Below are 19,899 nucleotides of genomic sequence, written 5' to 3'. Positions count from 1 at the left end.
CAGTGGTGGAGGCGGATATGATAGAGTCTTTTAAGAGACTTTTGGATAGTTACATGGAACTTAGAAAAATAGAGGTTAACCCTAGTAATTTCAACGGTACAGACATTTTCAGCACAACTTTGTGGGCCGAAGGGCCTGTATTGTGCTGTAGGTTTTCTATGTTTGTATGTTACTATTTTACAGAAAACAAACTTTGCTACACAGAAAATTGAAACGATCTGAAAGTAGAGATGTACCAAGAGCAAAGATAAGTGTTAGTGATATTTCTGAAGTGATGTAATTGGTTTAGGAGGTTAAGGAGTTTGCCTTGGATGAAGTTACATCATAGTGAAGTCTGTGCTGCACGATGGAGATGCAGGCTTTTGAAGAAAGCATTGCAACCTTCATTTCTACCACATGGACAGTCAATATCCCTGAAGCAAGCTATCAATTTATTGTTGGGAGGACCTTGGGGGTCTTCATGTGGTTGTTGTTTGTTGCAAAATCAACCTGTCTTCAGAACCACTTTGCTGACTGCAATGTGTTTAACCAGGCTGTGAAGAAAGAGAAGAATAAAAGGTCAACCCCCTTACAAGTAGTTTTCAAATCCGATGGAGAGATGACTAAATGGTTTAGGAGGCTTTGGTCAGCTGCTCCCTTTGAAGGTACGAAACAGTCTTAGGAAAGGTAAGCTGAGCTTGGAGCTTGGAGCCTGAGTTTGGCAGTGCACAAGATTCATTAAACAACTGCAGAAGTATGGATGCTAGAGACCTATTAAACAACGACTGTTTAAAGCAAACACGAGGAAATCTGCAGATGCTGGAAATTCAAGCAACACCACGCAAAATGCTCAACAAAGTATTTAAATCACTTTCCAGCCTTTGTAGAGAGGGAACAGGGTCAAAGTATTTCAGATCTCTGATTAGAACAAGAATGTGTTATAGTTCCAATTGGACTGTTAAATTTAAACAATTTCTCTCAAAAGATAATTGGCAGATCAGCTTTTTTGAACTACGCTCCTAAACTGTGGAATTCAATATCTAAAATTATAAGAACAGCCGACTCAGTAGGCACTTCTAAACACCAGCTCAAAATCTATTTATTTCACCTGCACTTAACTAACACCTTTTTGTAAGCAACACACAGAAAATGTTGGAGGAACTCAGCAGGCCAGGCAGCATCTGTGGAAAAGAGTACAGACAACGTTTCTGGCTGAAACACTTCATCAGGACTGGAGAAAAAAAGATGAGGAGTCAGAGTTAGAAGATGGGGGAAGGGAGTAAGAAACACAAAAGTGAAACTGGGAGGGGGAAGGCTAAAGTAAAGAGCTGGGAAGTTGATTGATGAGGGAGATACAGGGCTGGAGAAAGGGGAATCTAATAGAAGAGGACAGAAGGTTATGGAAGAAAGAAAAGGGGGTGGAGCACCAGAGGGAGGTGATGGGCAGGTAAGGAGATAAGGTGAGAGAGGGAAATGGGAATGGGAAATGGTGATGGGAGGGGCATTACCAGACGTTCAAGAATGTGCTGTACTATTCTACGTTCTATGTCATCAAGTTGGAGACTACCCAAATGGAATATAAGGTGTTGCTCCTCAAACCTGAGTGCCTCATCACATCAGAAGAGAAGGCCACAGACCGATATGTCAGAATGGGAATGGGAAGTGGAATTAAAGTGTGTGGCCACTGGGAGATCCTGCTTTTTCTGGTGGATGGAGCGTAGGTGCTCGGTGAAGCGGTCTTCCAGTCCATGTTGGGTTTCACCAATATACAAGAGGCCACACCAGGAGCACTGGACACAGTAGATGACCCCAACAGACTCACAGATGAAGTGTTGCCTCAGCTGGAAGGACTGTTTGGGGTCCTGAATGTTAGTGAGGTGTAGGGGCAGGTGCAGCTCTTGTTCTACTTGCAAGGATAAGTGCCATGAGAGAGATCAGTGGGGAATGACGAATGGACAAGGAAGAACATCTTTTTTTGTTTTTTTTCATGCTTATTTTTATTTTTTACTAAATTTTCATGTTTGTAATTTTATCCCATTGTAAAGCAGATGGAACTACATCTGTATGAGAAGGGCTGAATCAACAAAGTTATTATTATGATTAATTATTAAACATTATTAATCACATTCTAGTGGCATGGTAGCAGAGTGGTTAGCGCAACTCTTTATAGTGCCAGCTGTAAGACTGGAGTTCAATTCCCAACACTGTATGTAGGGAGCTTGTGCATTCTTCCTGTGACTGTGTGGGTTTCCTACGGGTGCTTGGGTTTCCTCCCACATGTCAAAGACGTACACATTAGGGTCACTGATTTGTGAGCATGCTACGTTGGCACCAGATGACATTTGGGGGCTGACCCCATCACATATTTGGATGTGTTGGTCGTTGACACAAATGGCACATTTCACTGTACATTTTAATGTTTCGTGTACACGTGACAAATAAAGCTAATCTTTAATATTTAGTCCTATGGGGAGCCAGGGTTATGGCAGGGTGAGGGGCAGAATAAAAAGAAATGGTTATGCAATACTTCGGAAGACAGAAAAGATGCAAGGAAAAATGAAGCAATGGTGATGGTACTCACTGAATGGTGGAACTAATGCAGGTAAGAGTTGATAACCTCAGGTAAGAAGAGGATTTATGTCAAGATTACTGTGGTTAGAGAAAGGTTCAGCACACACCATATTCTGTTTCATGAACTTTACAACCTGCAACTTTCATGAAGCCCAGAATGAGTAATCATCAATGGAATTTCTTGGCTACACTGCCTTGCGTGTGCAGGTTATTTTTGATGTGATTCTTCAAATAAATCAAATTGTTCACCTTATTGGTCTCACTCACCACTTCCCAGCCAGCCCGAACTGCCACTGGCATTGATGCAATCACAAAAGAGCGTACCAGCTGCTGTACTTCATTAGGAGTTTGAATAGATTTTCAAGTCAAGTTTATTGTTATTCAACTACATACGTGTATATAATGTATATAGCTATGTTATGTATATAGAAACAAGACAAAATATCTCTAAACCAGGGTGTAAAGCACAGTAGTACACATAACACACTATAACTTATGAAGGTAGGGATGAATCACACACAAATAACAAACTAAAATGCGTTAATGTTAAATATTGTAAGGTACGGAACAGATTGACCAGTGACACTTGGAATACAATGCAACAGGGAGTTCAGAAGTCTAATGGCCTGTGGGAAGAAAACTGTTTCTTATCCTGAACGTTCTTGTTTTTATGCATTGTAGTTTCCTGTCCGATGGTAGAAAATCAAAAAGGATGCCGGATGGATGGGTGGAATTGTTAATAATACGAAGGCCCCTGCGTATGCAATGCTCTGATTAATGTCCCTGATGGATAGGAAGGTGATTTAATACATGGCAAATTTTGGCATATATAATATCTCCATTTTATGTGTTTTCAAAAACACTGGAGCAAGGATCCAACAAGTAAATATTCCTTTCCAGTTATATACTGACCGTTAGCATAAGGATATGTTGCAAATGAATGTATTGCATGTAGCTTTTAGTGGGAGAGTCAGAGGTCTGTGAACAGCAGAAATAAAAAGGTTTCTCTCACAGAGAATTTAGAACAGGGTAAAAGGAAAGTATGGATTAAAAAAAGTGGAAGTCAATAAAGCCATGAATGCAATCCCCACCGACTCCAGTGCAGTGTACCAAACAAAACAGGTCAGTTAGATCTCAGTACTCCTTCAATTCAATTTACAGCTTTGAATGCAATCCAGTACGAACGCTCTTCTGATCACTGGTTCTACAGAATTTTATGATTTAAAGCAAACAATTACTCTTTATTCAGATACACTCTGTTAATACTCATATGTTAAAATTAGTAACAAAATTAATTGTCCTACGAAAGGTGGAAAATGTAGAAGGTAGATGCAGGTAATAAATAGCAGCCTAGGCACAAATGATGTATCTCTATTTCTAATTATGTGGGATCAATAATCAAATGCTATCTACTGCTTACATCAAATTATGGGGAACACGCTATTCAGATTGAGGGATATAAAACATCAAACATCGAACATAGAACATTCGGTAGAGTACAGGCCTTTCGGCACATGATATTGTACCAACATTTCAACCTTCTCCATGATCAATCCAGCCCATCCTTGCAGCTTAACTGTCCACTTTTCTTGCAGCTATGTGCCGATCCAAGATTCAATTAAATATCTCTAATGCATCTACCTCCAGCACCACCCCTTTGAATCATGCTCTGTATTAAATAAAAACTGCTTCTGACATCCCTAATAAATTGGCTACTGAGAGTTCAAGTAAGTTCAAGATCATGTGTCACATACAAAATGCTGGTGGAACGCAGCAGGCCAGGCAGCATCTATAGGGAGAAGCGCTGTCGACGTTTCGGGACGAGACCCTTCGTCACGACCTACAGATGCTGCCTGGCCTGCTGCATTCCACCAGCACTTTGTGTGTGTTGCTTGAATTTCCAACATCTGCATATTTCCTCGTGTTTGTCTTTCAAGATCATGTGTATTGCCATTAAACTGCATACATGTATCTCACCAAACAAAACAGCATTCCTCTGGACCAAGGCACACAACACAATACATACGAAGGGTGATTGATAAGTTTGTAGCCTAAGGTCCATTTTCTCAGACAGTGATTACTTGCAATTTTCAATTATCTGAAACAGAAATACCGCAAAAGTAGTTAACTTCAAACTTTCTGTATAATCACTCAAAGAGTTGAACAGCACGTGCGTGTAACGAGAGCTGTGTAACTCATCTCCTTCTGTGTTAGGCTACAAACCCCTCGTATAACCCACACATAACACAAAAAGTAATATTACCACAAATAAATTAACATATATTAAAATATATTTCAGAAGACTGACACAACATAAGAAGCGTTCATGACAAAGGTTAAAAAGTAAACAATGTATAACGCTACTGGTGCTTCATCCATGAAGAGACTTGTGTGGTGGCAAGGAGTTCAGTAGTCTCACGGCCTGCGGAGAAGCTGTTTCACATCCTAACAGTCCTTGTCCTAATGCCTGATGGTAGAGGTCAAAGAGATTGTGGGTTGGATGGGAGGCATTCTTGACAATGCTAAGGGTCCTGCGTACTCAGTGATCCTGATAAATATCTTGGATGGGCGAAGAGAGATTGGAGGGTAGTCTTCTCAGCAGTCCTCACAATCCTTTGGAGGGTCTTGCGATCAGATGCCTTGCAATTCCCATACCAGACAGTGATGCTGCTGGTCGGGACCACTCCATTGTGTTCCTGTAAAAATTGGTTAGAACGAGGGGAGGGGGATTCCTCATCTGCATCAGTTTCCTCGGGAAATGGAGATGCTGGTATGCTTTCTTGAGTAAAGAGATGTTGTTGAGGGACCAGGTGAGATTGTCCATCGTGTGCCTTCCCAGAAACTTGTTACTCCTAACTCTCTCCATGGAGGAACCATGTATGTGTATTGAGGAGTATGTGTATTTAGCACCTTTCCAAAGTCCACAATCATCTCTTTAGTCTTGACCATGTTGAGGCCCAAATTATTGGGCATGCACTATTCTACAAGTCACTCTCTGCATGCCATGGCAATGTCATTATTGATGAGGCCCTGTTGTGTCATCAATGAATTTGATTGATCAGTTTGAACTGGACAGCAGTAAGAACAGTCTGGTATTGCTCCTTCTGACTAGGTCTTTATCTCCCTTTAAATTGGTTTGACTTGTTTAGTCAGTGGTCTGTATACAAGAATTAGCATAAAAGATAAGTGGTCAGTGTATCCAAGGTAAGGGTGGGGCACGGTCCTGTGTGCACTAAGGGTATTGGTGTAAACCAGGCCTGAGGTGTTCTCACCTCTGTAGCAAAGTCAATAACAAAGGTAACATGCTGATATAATTTAGGTAGGACTGCTTTTAAATTAGCATGGTTGACATTGCCAGCAACAATAAAGAAACTTTTGGGGTACATAGCAGGCACAAGAAAATCTGCAGATGCTGGAAATCCAAGCGACTCACATAAAATGCTGGAGGAACTCAACAGGTCAACCCAGGCAGACCATCCTGCTGAAGGGTCTGGACCCGAAACATCGACTGTACTGTTTTCCATAGCTCCTACCTGGTTTGCTGAGTTCCTCCAGCATTTTGTGGGGTGTGTGACATGGAGTTCTCTGATGCAGTAGAGCTCATACAGACTTTCCCAACATTAGTACGGGGGGAAGGGAGGGGAGACCCGGGGAGTAAGGATTTAAACAGCCACAGTCACAATGGCAGTAAACTGCTTCGTGAATAGAAGGGCCATTAAAAACTGTGCCAGTGTGAACAATGGTACCCAATAATCCTACGCTGCATAGCTCCTTTGCTATCCAGCAGCTTGCTGGTGAGGCAGGTTTGCCGTACTTGGTGATTTTCATATTCAGCAGTGCCTTGCGCTCATAAAAAATATATAAAGAACAAACAAATACTCCATTAGTTGGAGCCAGAGTTACTGCTAGGACTGGGTGTGGCGCCATCTTGAAGCATCATTAACTGACAGGGACAGACAAACAGCCTATGAGCAAGAAAAGACAAACTGTGCAAATGAAATGACCAGGAATATAAGTTGTAAAGAGATCTTGAAAGTGTGTCTGTAGGTTGTGGAGTCTGTCCAGAGTTCGTTTAGGTTGTGGAGAGTGAAGACTGTTCATCAGTCTGACGATTGACGGGTAATAACCATTTCAGAACCCAGTGGTGTGAGATCTAGGTTTTTTTTTTCCCTCTCCTGCCCGGTGGTAGCAGTGAGAAGAGGGTATGGCTTGGTTGATGGGGGTCTTTGATAATGGATGCTGCTTTTTTATCAACACTTGGACATCTCTCCCCCCCCCCACCCCCCCCCCCCCTGGTGTGCACAACATCTGCAGTGAGAAAATGCCCTTTCTTTAACCCTTATGGATTATCCAAATTCTCTCCTCCTACACAAAATTGTTCTGTGCCTTGGCCTGATGCACCTCAACTTAACAAGATAGAAATTCAAATTCCTTTATTATCTTGAATTTCCCTTAAATAACTTAATGCAAGTTCAATTTCAAATTCAAATTCAGTTTATTCTTATTCAATTGTAAAAATGTATAGCATTAAATTATGCAACATTCCTCCAGATCAAGGAGCATAACATGGTACACATAATACACACATAATATACAAGGTTTACCACAAATTTACCACAAAAAAATTAACAAATTATAAAGTGCATATGTGATCCAAGTTAAACAGTCTAACAGTATAATGTAACTGGCACTTCATTTATGATGAGACTGGGTGGGAGCAGGGAATTCAGTTATCTCACAGCTGGGGAGATGAAGCTGTGTCCCATCCTACTAATTTTTATCCTAATGCTACAGTACCTCCTGCCTGAAGGAATTAGAGGATCAAAGAAACTGGTGGACAGATGGGCGAGTTCACTGACTTGCTGCAGTATTATTTGTGATGGGAACACAGTCATTTCCTTGCTCAGTAAACTAAAAGACTTTGCTTATCCACTCAGTGGCTACTTTACACAGGTACACTGGTACATTTTTACACCTGCACATTAATGCAAATATCTAATTAGCCAATCATGTGGCAGCAAATTAGCACATGAAAGCATGTAGACATGGTCAAAAAGTTCAGTTATTGTTTAGACCAAACATCAGAATGGGGAAGAAATGTGATCCACATGACTTTGACCATGGAATGATTTCTGGTGCCACACAGGGTGGTTTGAGTATCTCAAAACTGATGACCTCCTGTGATATTCCTGCACAACAGTCTCTAGAGTTTACAGAGAATGGTGTGAATAAAAAAAAACAAAAAAACATCCAATGAGTGGCAGTTCTGTGCGTGAAAATGCCTTGTTAATTAGAGCGGTTAGAGGAGATTGGCCAGACTAGTTCAAGCTGACAGCGAGGCACCAGTAGCTCAAATAAGCACGCAGTGATTTGCAGAAGATTGTCTCTGAATACACAACACATCAAACCTTGAAGTGGACAGTCGAAAGTAGCAGAACACCACAGACATACACTGAGTAACACACACAAAATGCTGGAGGAACTCAACATTTGATAAAGGTTCTTGGCTTGAAACATTGACTGTTTACTCTTTTCCATAGATGCTACCTGGCCTACTGAGTTCCCCCAGCATCTTGTGTGTGTTGCATGGATGTCCAGCATCTACAGATTTTCTTGTCTTTCACACACTCAGTGGCCACTTTATTATATACAGAAAGTACCTAATACAGTGGGAACTGCATGTATTTAAAAAGATCAATAGAGTAGATAAATAAAGGAGCATTCAGATATAAGATGCTTAAGTGGTAATAAGCAACAAACTTGAATTCAACCCCCGTTCATTTTTGTTGCTATTCTCTAGGGTCTCTTCTACAGTTAATGTATTTCTCTTGACGTTCTGCTGCACCCTGGGCGGGTCCAGTCTAGCAGAGCCTACTGTGATATCCAGCAGGTTTTAATTAATAACAGATTAAGTTCATCCCCGCAATTTCTCGATTAAATTATGCTGGCGCTTCTGAGCCTGAATAAAATGCACAAAGGCTGATATGTTTTGTCAAAGGCAGAGCAGGACTGTTATAGTACCTTTTCTTAAGGAAGTGTGGTGGTGCATAAGGTTGGTCACCAACCTATTAATATTGGGAATTGAGTTCCAAAGTCAGATTGCACCTCTGCCTTTGAGCGTCGTGCGCAGTTCTAGCATACATTTTAAAAAAGAACGAGGAGGCGCTGCAGGAAATGTGATAGTCTATAGGAACCACAGCTGAACTGTGGGCACCACTGTAGCATAGCAGTTAGCATGACCCTAAAACAGATCAGGGCATCAGATTTCAGAGTTCAGTTCCAGCATCGGAGTAAGCAAGTTTGTACATTCTTTCCCATGCATGCGTTGGTTTCCTCGAGTTACTCCAGTTTCCTCCCACAGTCCAAAGACTGTGTGGTAGGTTAACTGGTCATTGTAAGTTATCTTGTGATTAGGCTAGGGTTGGTGGGTTGCTGGCCAGTATGGCTCAAAGGGCCATAAGGGTCTGTTTCGTGTTGTACCTCTAAATAAAATAAATAGAACTGAGGAAGTAGAACTCTCACCAATACCAAAAAAAAGACTGTGACACTTCCTTCCATACATGCACACTTAAGACTAAGAATGGACCATCCATTGACTCTGCGTGGGAGATCACATCTCATCAATTTGATTGAGTTCTTCAAAGAAGTAACCGAGAAGGTTGAATCAAGCAGGACTGTAGCTATATTTTGCATGGATCCGTAAGGCCATACAGCAAGGTTCATTTGAGCTGAAATGTCAGAGCAGGTATATTAAAGACATTTAGACAGATGCATGGATTAGGAAGGTTTGAAGGGATATGGGCCAAATTAGGGTAACAGGAACTCGTTCAGAAGGGAATCCTGGTCAGCATGGACCCGTTGGGCTGCAGAGCCTGCTTCCATGTTGTATGACTCTATAATGAAGACCGCTCCCACCATGGCCATTCCTCCTTCTTCCGTTTCCTGACACACAGAAGACACAAAGACATGAAACTATGTACCACCAGACTCAAGGATAGCTACCATCCTGCTGTTGTTAGAATCTTAAACCCTTAAAACCATTATTACCCTTAAGTTCATACCCTTAAGATGAACTCTTGATCTCCCCGTCTACCTTGACATGGTCCTTGCATCATATTTGTCTATCTGACACTGCAATTGTGCAAACCCTGACATTCAGTTGCTAAGAGAAGGGTTCAGAGTTGCAGTCCACTGAGGAAGCTAAAACCCAATGTGGGTGAATCTGTGAGTCCACTGGAAGCTGAGGATGTAGGCTCGAGATGGTCTGTAGTGGAGTTGGAGGACTGTGCATGCTGATAGAAGGGGGGGGGGGAGGAGCGGGACTTGTTTTCCTGTTATGTTTTGTTGTTCTGCTCAGCAAAGTGGGCATGTTATGTTGGTGTTGACATGTGTGGTGACACTGGTGGGCTGACCCACTACATCCTTTGATTGTGTTGGTTGTTCACACATATGACACATGTCACTGAATGTTTTGGATGTATATATTTTTGTGTTGGTGCGTGGTCTAGTGGAAAAGGCATCGGTCTAGTGATCTGAAGGTCACTGGTTCGAGTCTCAGCTGAGGCAGCGAGTTGTGTCCTTGAGCAAGGCACTTAACAACACATTGCTCTGCGACGACACCGGTGCCAAGCTACTTGTGTCCTAGTGCCCTTCCCTTGGACAACATCAGTGGCGTGGAGAGGGGAAGGCTTGCAGCTTGGGCATCTGGTGGTCTCCCATACAACCCTGCCCAGGCCTGCGCCCTGGAAACCTACCAAGACACAAATCCATGGTCTCACAAGATTAAGGAATGCTATTATTATTAATATGTGTGTGTGTGTGTGTGTGTATATATACACACACACACAGTAACTAGGGTGCCTCGGACTTGTGTACAGTACTGTCTTTGTCAACATGGATTGAGAGCAAGTTTGTAAATGTGGCAGGAGCAAAGGATGTTGGGAATGATGAGTGTGGAGTGCATTGGGAGGGTGTGGGACAGGTGGCAGGGAAGCAGTGTCGGGGTGGAGGGAGGGGGATGGTAGTGCAGGTGCAGATACACCCAGCCCAGAAAAACCAAGCAAGAGCATTTCATCCCAAACGATTTGTTTATTGATAATCACAGAATGTCTCTCAGCTGCTTCCCATTTCTTCCTTCTCCTTTCCCCTTTTCCCAACCATGATTCCCCTCTCCCTGCCCCCTTCCCACTCTCAGTCCACAATAGAGACTCACATCAGAATCAGGTTTATCATCACTCACATACGTCTTAATTTTTCTTTGTGTCAACAGTACAACATAACACATAAAATTGCTACAATACTGTGCAAAGGTCTTAGGCACCCTAGCTATATATATATACGTGCCTAAGACTTTTGCACAGTACTGTATCTGTGACAAATAAAAACAAGCTGAAACTGAATCTGAGTACGTGATGGTTCGCAACAAACATTGGCATTGCCAGCAGCACCATCTCCTGAGAATAAATGATCATGAACTGCAATTAAATTGGTGTGGAGTTTTATCTAAAGGCTTCTATTTTGGCAATACAAGGGCTCCAAACAAAGCCAGACTTACAATGATGGAGCAAGTGAATGGTTTTAAAACAACAATCTGTTGAATTGAACAGAATGTGTCGGGTTGGACGGAATTGTCGATGTTGCAGATTAAAAGCTTTCATCAGGTTTCACCCCAGAAATTATTTTCCCCCTGCAGATACTGCTCAACCTGCTGAGTTCCTCCAGCAAGATGCTTGTTCCTAATGAAGGGTATCACCCCAAAACATCGACTGTTTACCCTCTCCATAGAAGCTGCCCAGCCTTCTGAGTTCCTCCAGCATTTCTGTTTTTCCAGAGATACGGTGGGGAATAGGCCCTTCCAGCCCTTCGTGCCATACTGACCAGCAACCCACCGCAACCCAAATTTAATGCTAACTTAATCACGGAACAATTTTCAATAACCAGTTAACCTACCCTGAATGACTTTAAGCTATGGAAAGATACCGGCGCACCTGGAGAAAACCCATGCATTTCACAGGGAGGACGTACAGAGACTCCTTACAGAGGATGCCTGGATTAATCTCTGAACCCCAATACCATGAGTTGTAATAGTGTTGCACAAACCGCTGCATTAAATAGCCATCCATTTTAATTCCACTTCCCAATCCCATTCCAATTTGTCAATCCATAGCCTGCTCTACTGCCCTGATGAAGCCACACTCAGTTTGAGGGAAAACACTTTATATTTTGTCTGTGTAGCCTCCAACCTGATGGCTACACAGACAGTAATGGCTCCCTCCCCCTTCACCATTTTCCATCCCCTTTTCTCTCTCTCACCTTATCTCCTTACTTGCCCATCACCTCCCTCTGGTGTTCCTCTCCCTTTTCTTCCTTCTGTGGCCTTCAGTTCTCTCCTATCAGATTTCTTCTTCTCCAGCCTTGTATCTCTTTCACCAATCAACTCCGCACCTATCACCATGTGTTTCTCTTCCACCCCCCCCCCCAACCTTTTAAATCTGCTGCTCATCATTTCTTTCTCCAGTCCTGCTGAAGGTTCTCTGCCTGAAATGTTGACTGTACTTTTTTTCGTAGATGCTGGCCTGTTGATTTCTTCCAGCATTTTGTGCATGTTGCTCTGGATTTCCAGCATCTGCAGAATCTCTTGTATTTTTGTTTGTTTCTCTTGATTCCTTAACTTATCTATCTACCCCAGCTTTGAAGATACTGTACTTAACCCAGGCAACCTGTTCATATTCTATACCTTCTCAGTATGATCTGGGTCAATTTTGACCCGACCCAAGAATCCCCTCATAACAAGTGTCTATACCAAATTTTGAACCACAGATCTGTTTAGAATGTATAAATAGCCTATCTGGCATTAATAAATGGGTGATTAATCCTTAACTAATGTTTCAGAGATCTAAAATCCATTTCAATAGATACGAGTCAAATTTGACCTGTAACAGCCTCAATGTACAAAAATACAAAATTTTTAAATATTTTAATTTTTGCGCATTTTGGGTCACTTTAGGAAAAGTCATCAAATTTCGGCTATACTGCTGTCAAATATCAAAATGGGTCAAATTTGACCCGAACAGTTTGTAAAGGTTAAGAGTTCTTACTTCACAACTTTCAGGTTACATACCAAAGTGTCACCTCTGCTGAGCTTTACAAGATTATGAGAGGCATAGGCAGAGTAGACAGACAGTATCTGTTTCCCAGGGCTGAAATGGTTATATCACAGGGCATACATTTATGGTGACAGGGGTTAATTTCAACGGAGATGTGAGGATCAAGTTCCTTACACAGAGAGTGACGGGTGCCTGGGGTGCTGGTAGAAGCAGATACTCTACATTAGAGACTTTTAAGAGATGTTTGGATAGGCAAACTCATGTGAGGAAACTGGAAGGGCATGGACATTGTGAAGGCAGAGGGGATAGGTTTAGATGACAACTTGATTACTAATTTAACTGGTTCAGCACAACACTGTGGCCGAAGGGTCACTTCCCATTTGTGCTGTTCCATGTTCTATGACCTTTTAAGGGAAGAAATTATTTTTGATTTTGAAAGTGATTGTGACATTTAAATGACATTTGGCTGGGTAAATGAACAGAAAATGCTTAGAGCAGGGCTTCCCACTTGAGGTCTACAGACCCTTTGGTATAAAAAATGTTGGTAACCACTGGACTTAAGCCAAAAACAGGCAAATGGGATAAGCTCGGGTAAGCATTTGTGTTGGAATAAACAAGTGGGGCTGAAGGTAAGTTGGTTAAGTGGTTTATTATTGTCGCAGCTGGAATATTGTGTGCGGTTATGGTTGCCTACCTATAGGAAAGGTTAAAACAGTACAGAGGAAATTTACAAGCATGTTGCCAGGACCAGAGGGCCAGAGTTATATGAAAAGATTGAATAGATTAGGGACTTTATTCCTTGGAATGTAGAAGATTGAGGCCGAGATTTGATACAGGCATACAAAATTACGAGGGGCATAGATAGGGTAAATGCAGATGGGGTTTTTCCACTGAACATGGGTGGGGCTACAATAAGAGGTCATGGGTTAATGCTGAAAGATGAAAAGTTTAAGGAGAACATGAGGTGAAGCTGCTTCAGTCAGATGGTTGTGGAAGTGTGGAACGAGCTGCCAGCACAAATAGTGCATGTGATCTTGATTTCAATGTTTAAAGGTTTAAGAGAGTCTTGGATAGGTACATGTATGGTAGGGGTATGGATGACTATGGTTCCGATGCAGGTCAGTGGGAGTAGGCCATTTAAATATTTTGACATGGACTAGATGGGCTGAAGGGCTTGTGTCTATGCTGTGCCTTTCTATGACTCCATGACTCTCTACTGACATATGGTGAAAAGCACTTCATTCAGATCAATTCATTACAACAGTGCAAGGAGAAAACGACAGCTTGATGCAGAAGAAAGTGAAAGCACAGTGCAGGTGGACAATAAGGTCCAAGGATCATGTTGAGGTAGACTGTAGGGTCAGGAGTCCATCATATCATGCATGGGAACCCTTCAATAGTCTGTTAACATCAAGATAGAACCTAACCTTGAAGCTGGTTGTATGTATGTACTTTTAGGCCGATCTATCCTCTTCCTGTTGAGGGAGGGAAGAAGAGAGAAAGTTTGTGGTGGGTGTGATCTTTGATTATATTGGATGCCTACCCAAGGCAGCATAAGTATGGGGAACCAAAGGTTTGTTTCCATAATGCACTAAGCTGTGTCAATAACTCTGCAGTTTCTTGCAGTCATGGGCAGAACAATTGACTTACCAAGCTATGATGCATCAGGATAGTGTTAAGATATGCACCCAACTGTGCAATCTTCTAGAGTTTTAATGCTCTAACTCTCCAGAATATGGATAACTGGTGTGGCTCTTTTAAGGATTCAGGACCATCTTGCTATTTGGCAGCCATGTTTTGGCACCAAAGAGCACCTGAATGGAGATTCAGTGTGCAATCATCATTTCTACTTGGATTATCATCTAGTATCTAGTTTAGTATTCTGTTCTCATTTCATTGTCTTGCATCATGTATCAATTCCAGCCTTGGATACTCCAACACTTTGATCCAACCATCCTTTCCTCGGTCTGGCATCACAGATAGGATGTTTTCTATTGGGCATCATAAAAAATTAGTGAGGGTGAAAAGAGACATGCCAAACTTCTTAGGCCTCCTGAAGAAGTTAAGGTTCTGTTGATCTTTCTTCTCTATGGCATCTATGAGGTTGGACCAGGACAGTCCACTCCTAGGAAATTCAAATTTTCAACCCTCTTGCCCTCAACATTGTTGATATAGACAAGATCATATTCACCACCACCAACCCACTCCATCCTGAAGACAATAACTAGCTCGGTTGTAGGGCCTGGTTTTGCATGGTATAACTCTATGTCCCTTAATTGGGAGTTCCCTTATTCTGTGAATGTGCTGTCTAGTCCTAAGCTCTTCACAATGGCTTCATCTATCTACCAATTATCCTGCCAAGCACCTAGGAACATTATCATTCAGTAAGTTCATGCCTTTTTCTTCTAAATTGGGTACAATATAAAACCTATTCAATTTTTCCTTGTTTTACAATCCCTATGTACCTGGTACTATCCTAGTGAAGTTTGTCTGATCTATCTCCAATGGAAATGGACCTTAAATAAAGAAAATAAAACTGTAACACAATTCTGCTGAATGGTTTTTTTAGCATACTACTGTTGAATATGAATTGAATCACAAATGAAGATTTCAGCGTCTGTGCACTAGTCTGAATCTTTAAATCCATACTTACAAAGATGAAGCAGCTTACAATGTTTTTCTTAACAAAGGATTTGCTTAAAATGTTATACAAAACAGCAATTGGGAGCCAAATTAAAGAAAATGTTCAAGGCTTCAGGCTCAATCATCAGACAAAATGTGCCACAAATTTCAGTGGGTTTCAGGAAAACAGTGGGGGAATGGGATATCTCGGGGAGCCAGTATAGACTCGATGGGCTGAAGAGCCTGCTACTCAGTCATAAAGTGTGAGAAATGATTGAAGATTTTTCTGGGTCTGTTTTTATGGAGTGAATGGCAACGTCTTGAAGTCAGAGAAGCTTCTACTTTCTGAGGAGACTAAAGAGATCTGGATTTTGCACATCTATGCTCACATAATTGTACAGATATGCAGTAGAGAGCGTCCTAACCAGCTGCGTCACTGCGGGGTATGGAAATGCACTGCAGCAGACAGGAAGGCTCCGACAATGGTTAATCAAAACTAACGCACATAAAATGCTGGAGGAACTCAGCAGGCCAGGCAGCTCCTATGGAAAAGAATACAGCTGATGTTTTGGGCTGAGACCCTTTGGCAAGACTGGAGAGAAAAAGCTGAGGAGTAGACTTAAAAGGTTGTTGGAGGGGAGAGAGAAATGCAAGGTGGTAGGTGAACCCTGAAGAGGGAGGGATGAAGTAATCAAAACTGTCCAGTGCATCAGTGGTAACAGTCAACCCATCAAGAACATAAATACTGGAAAATGGCCAGCAACATCATCAAGGATCCCACCCACTCTGCACATGGACTGTCTGTATCACTCTCATCAGGGAGGAGGCTACATGGCATCCATTAGACTCAAAAGCAGTTACTTTCTTTAAATCCTGTATTCATTGATGAAAATATATCCTTTCTAGTTTTCTAGCTTACTAGCTTTCTTTGGCATTTTCACAGTTTATCTTCCTTTGCCCGTTGGTTGATTGGTATTCTTGTGTAGTTTTTCATTCATTCTGATGTATTGCTTTTTACTACCATGAATGCCTGCAAGAAAATTAATCTCAGGGTAAAATATGGTGACATACAGTATATGTATATGGTCTAGAAATGCCCTTGTGATCTTATTGCCACCATTAGGTAAGAGGTACAGGAGCCTGCGGACACACACTTAACATTTTAGGAACAGATTTAGCCTCTCCACCATCACATTTCAGAATGTTCTATTAACCTAAGAACTCTACCTTGTTACTCCTTTTTGCATTATTGATATATTTTTGTAATTGAATGTAAATTTGATGTCTTTGCACTGTTCTGCTGCTTCAAAACAACGAACTTCACATCACTGCCTCACTATTTTGCTTTCTTTTAGCACTATTTATTTATTTTTAATATATTTCTTATTGAAATTTATCATTTTTTATGCATTGCACTGTAGTGCTGTGGCAAAACAACAAATTTCATGACATATGCCAGTGATAATAAACCTGATTCAGTTAGGTAGGATCATACAAATTGAACAATAAGGACCCCAAATCATGTTTTTTCACTGCATATTTTAAATTGAATATTATCTTTATTTAATAGTAAGCCAAGATTTCAGTAGAAACATACTATTGACTTTGCTCAGTGGAATTCAGTCCCATAATTATGCTTCCTTTAACAGATACTGCTGCCTTGTGTTATGAATATTAGTTATCCACAGTCATTTACAGTAGAGACAAAAATAAAATAATGAATTGTGTTTAGAATGTGCAGAAATACTCAGGTGTAAGCACAGTATCCAATTTGTAGGTTGCTCGATCCACAACAAGTAATGAATAGTTAAATATGTTTTAGTAATGTTGGTTGAGAGATAAATATTGCCCGGGTCATTTGCTGAACTCTTCAGTTCTTCTTCAACATAGTGCCATGGGAGCTTTATGCCTTCCTAAGTGGGCCTTGGTTTAATTACTGTCATATTCTAGAGTGAGTGAGTGGAGTTTTACTGTACTGGAAAGCAAAAGTGAAAGAGACAACAAGAGAGGAAGCAGTCTCTTACTTCATCCCTAAACCAAAAACACCAATTACGAATGGGTGGCAAAGGATTCATACTGAAGGAATAAACTGTCAATTCATTCTGAAAGAGTTAGAAAGACAGATATTGTGAATGTGAGAAGCGTTCCCTGATTTAATCTGAAACTAATTATAAGACTATTTACAATGAACAATGAACCCAACAACCAGTACATCTTTGGACTGTGGGAGAAAATCAGAGCACCCTGAGGAAACCCATGTAGTCAGAGAAGAATGAACAAATTCCTTTCAGACTTATTGTTAAGTAGCTGTTTTCATGCACAATAGTCTCTAGAGTTTACAGAGAATAACGTGAAAGCTAAAAACATCCAGTGAATGGCAGTTCAGTGGGTGAAAACGCCTTGGTAATGAAAGTGGTTAGGGGAAATGGCCAGACTGGTTCAAGCTGACAGGAAGGTGACAGTAACTGAAGTAATCAGACATTACAACAGTGGTGTGCAGAAGAGCATCGATGAATGCACAGCACGTCAAACATTGAATGATCTGTCATGTCATTCGGAAACAGACTGGAAGAAAGAGCTTGGTTGTGAGAAATTGAATGAGACATAAATGGAAACAATGAAAGAGGCTGAGGAGGAGGCAAAGAGAAGAAACAGGAAACATTTGGTAACCATATAACCATATAACAATTACAGTACAGAAACAGGCCATCTCGCCCCTTCTAGTCCATGCCAAACGCTTACTCTCACCTAGTTCCACCTACCTGCACTCAGCCCATAACCCTCCATTCCTTTCCTGTCCATATATCCAATTTCTTTTTTAAATGACAAAATCGAACCTGCCTCTACCACTTCTGCCGGAAGCTCGTTCCACACAGCTACCACTCTCTGAGTAAAGAAGTTCCCCTTCGTGTTACCCCTAAACTTTTGCCCCTTAACTCTCAACACATGTCCTCTTGTTTGAATCTCCGCTACTCTCAATGGATACAGCCTATCCACATCAACTCTATTGGGAGATAAAGAGACAACATGAAGATTAATAAATCAAAGTAGGAAAGAGAGGAGTAATGCATTAAACAGAAGGAGGGAGTCAACAAAAAGAGTTAGAAGGAAAAATGGAGAGAGCAAGGTGAAAAGAAACACACTTGCACAACAAAGTGGTGCATAGAGGGACAGGCAATCAAGCTGATAGGCAGGAAGTAAAAACAATACACAAGAGAGTGCAGATGCTGGAATCTGGAGCATAAAGCAGAATGCTGGAGAAACTCAGAGGGTCAAGCAGCATCTGTGGGGGGGGACATATACATCAATGTTTCAGACTGAGACCCTTCATTTGGACACAAATGAAATGTGGACTCTATTTCCATCTACAGGAATAGAAGAGGAATCAGTGTGGGAATCAGACTTAACTGAGAGTTGAGCCTAATAACTTCTGTGGGGATTTTATTTAACTTTACATAAACAAAAATCCAATTCCAACTGTTCTTCCTTTGGTTTGATGAAGTGGTCATTATTGGCACTGTACCATTTGTTTATTTTCTCTCCCAACAGAATAGAGCTAAGCCAAACACATTTCTCTGAGTCAACCAGAATAGAACAGTTGCTCTTCCTTTGAAATGTGATTAAGCATGGAATGATTGTTGGTGCCAGACCGGGTGGTTTGAGTATCTCAGAAACTACTGATCTCCTGGGATTTTCACGCACAACCATTTCTAGAGTTCACAGAGAATGGTGTGAAAAACAAAGAAATATGATTGAGCTAGAAAAGGCCTTTAATGGTACCTTAATGGTGCCAAGTTCTTAAATCACAAACCGAGTCATTGATTCATGCAACACAGAACAGGCCCTTTGGCCCAACTGGCACATACTAATGTATGTAAGCGGCACTTACCTGCCATTGGCACATATCCTTCTAAAACATTCCTATCCATACACTGTACCTGTCCAACTACCGTTAAGAAGTTGATAATGCATCAGCCTCAATCACTTCCTCTGCCAGCTCATTCCATATAGATAACACATTTTGTGTAAAAGTTTTGCTCCTCAATACTGTACTATACCTTTGCCTCTCATGTTAAATATACACATTCTTGATTCTGATAGTGTTCACCCTGTCAATGCCTCTCATGATTTTCTGCATGTCTACAAAGTCACCCCTTGGTCTCCGAGGACAAATAGTCCTAGCCTGTCTAACTTCACCCTTTAACACAGCCCCTTGAATCCAGGCAACATTGTTGTAACTACTTTCTGCACTCTTTAGTTTAATGATAACTTACCTGCAGTTAATATTTTAAAATTTCTTTTATTTAAACATCTCATCTTCTGGACACCAGACCCAGCCAGTTCCCCAGCAGCACCACTCTGCTCTGTCTGGCAGAACTTGTCCTCACTCTTAATAATTTCTCCTTTGGCTCCTCCCACTTCCTTCAAACAAAAGCTGTAGCTGTGGGTACTCACGTGGGCCCCAGATATACCTGCTTGTTTGTCAGCTACATGGAACAGTCTATATTCCAAGCCTACACTGCTATCACTCCCCAACTTTTCCTACACTACATCGACAACGGCATTGGTGCTGATTCCTTCAACCATGCAGAGCTCATCAACTTTGCCACCAACTTCCACC

This window comes from Hypanus sabinus, chromosome 17 (assembly GCF_030144855.1).
Source record: "Hypanus sabinus isolate sHypSab1 chromosome 17, sHypSab1.hap1, whole genome shotgun sequence".
Taxonomy (NCBI): Eukaryota; Metazoa; Chordata; class Chondrichthyes; order Myliobatiformes; family Dasyatidae; genus Hypanus; species Hypanus sabinus.
The sequence above is the reverse complement of the archived record's forward strand: the minus strand, read 5'-3'. Positions refer to the sequence as shown.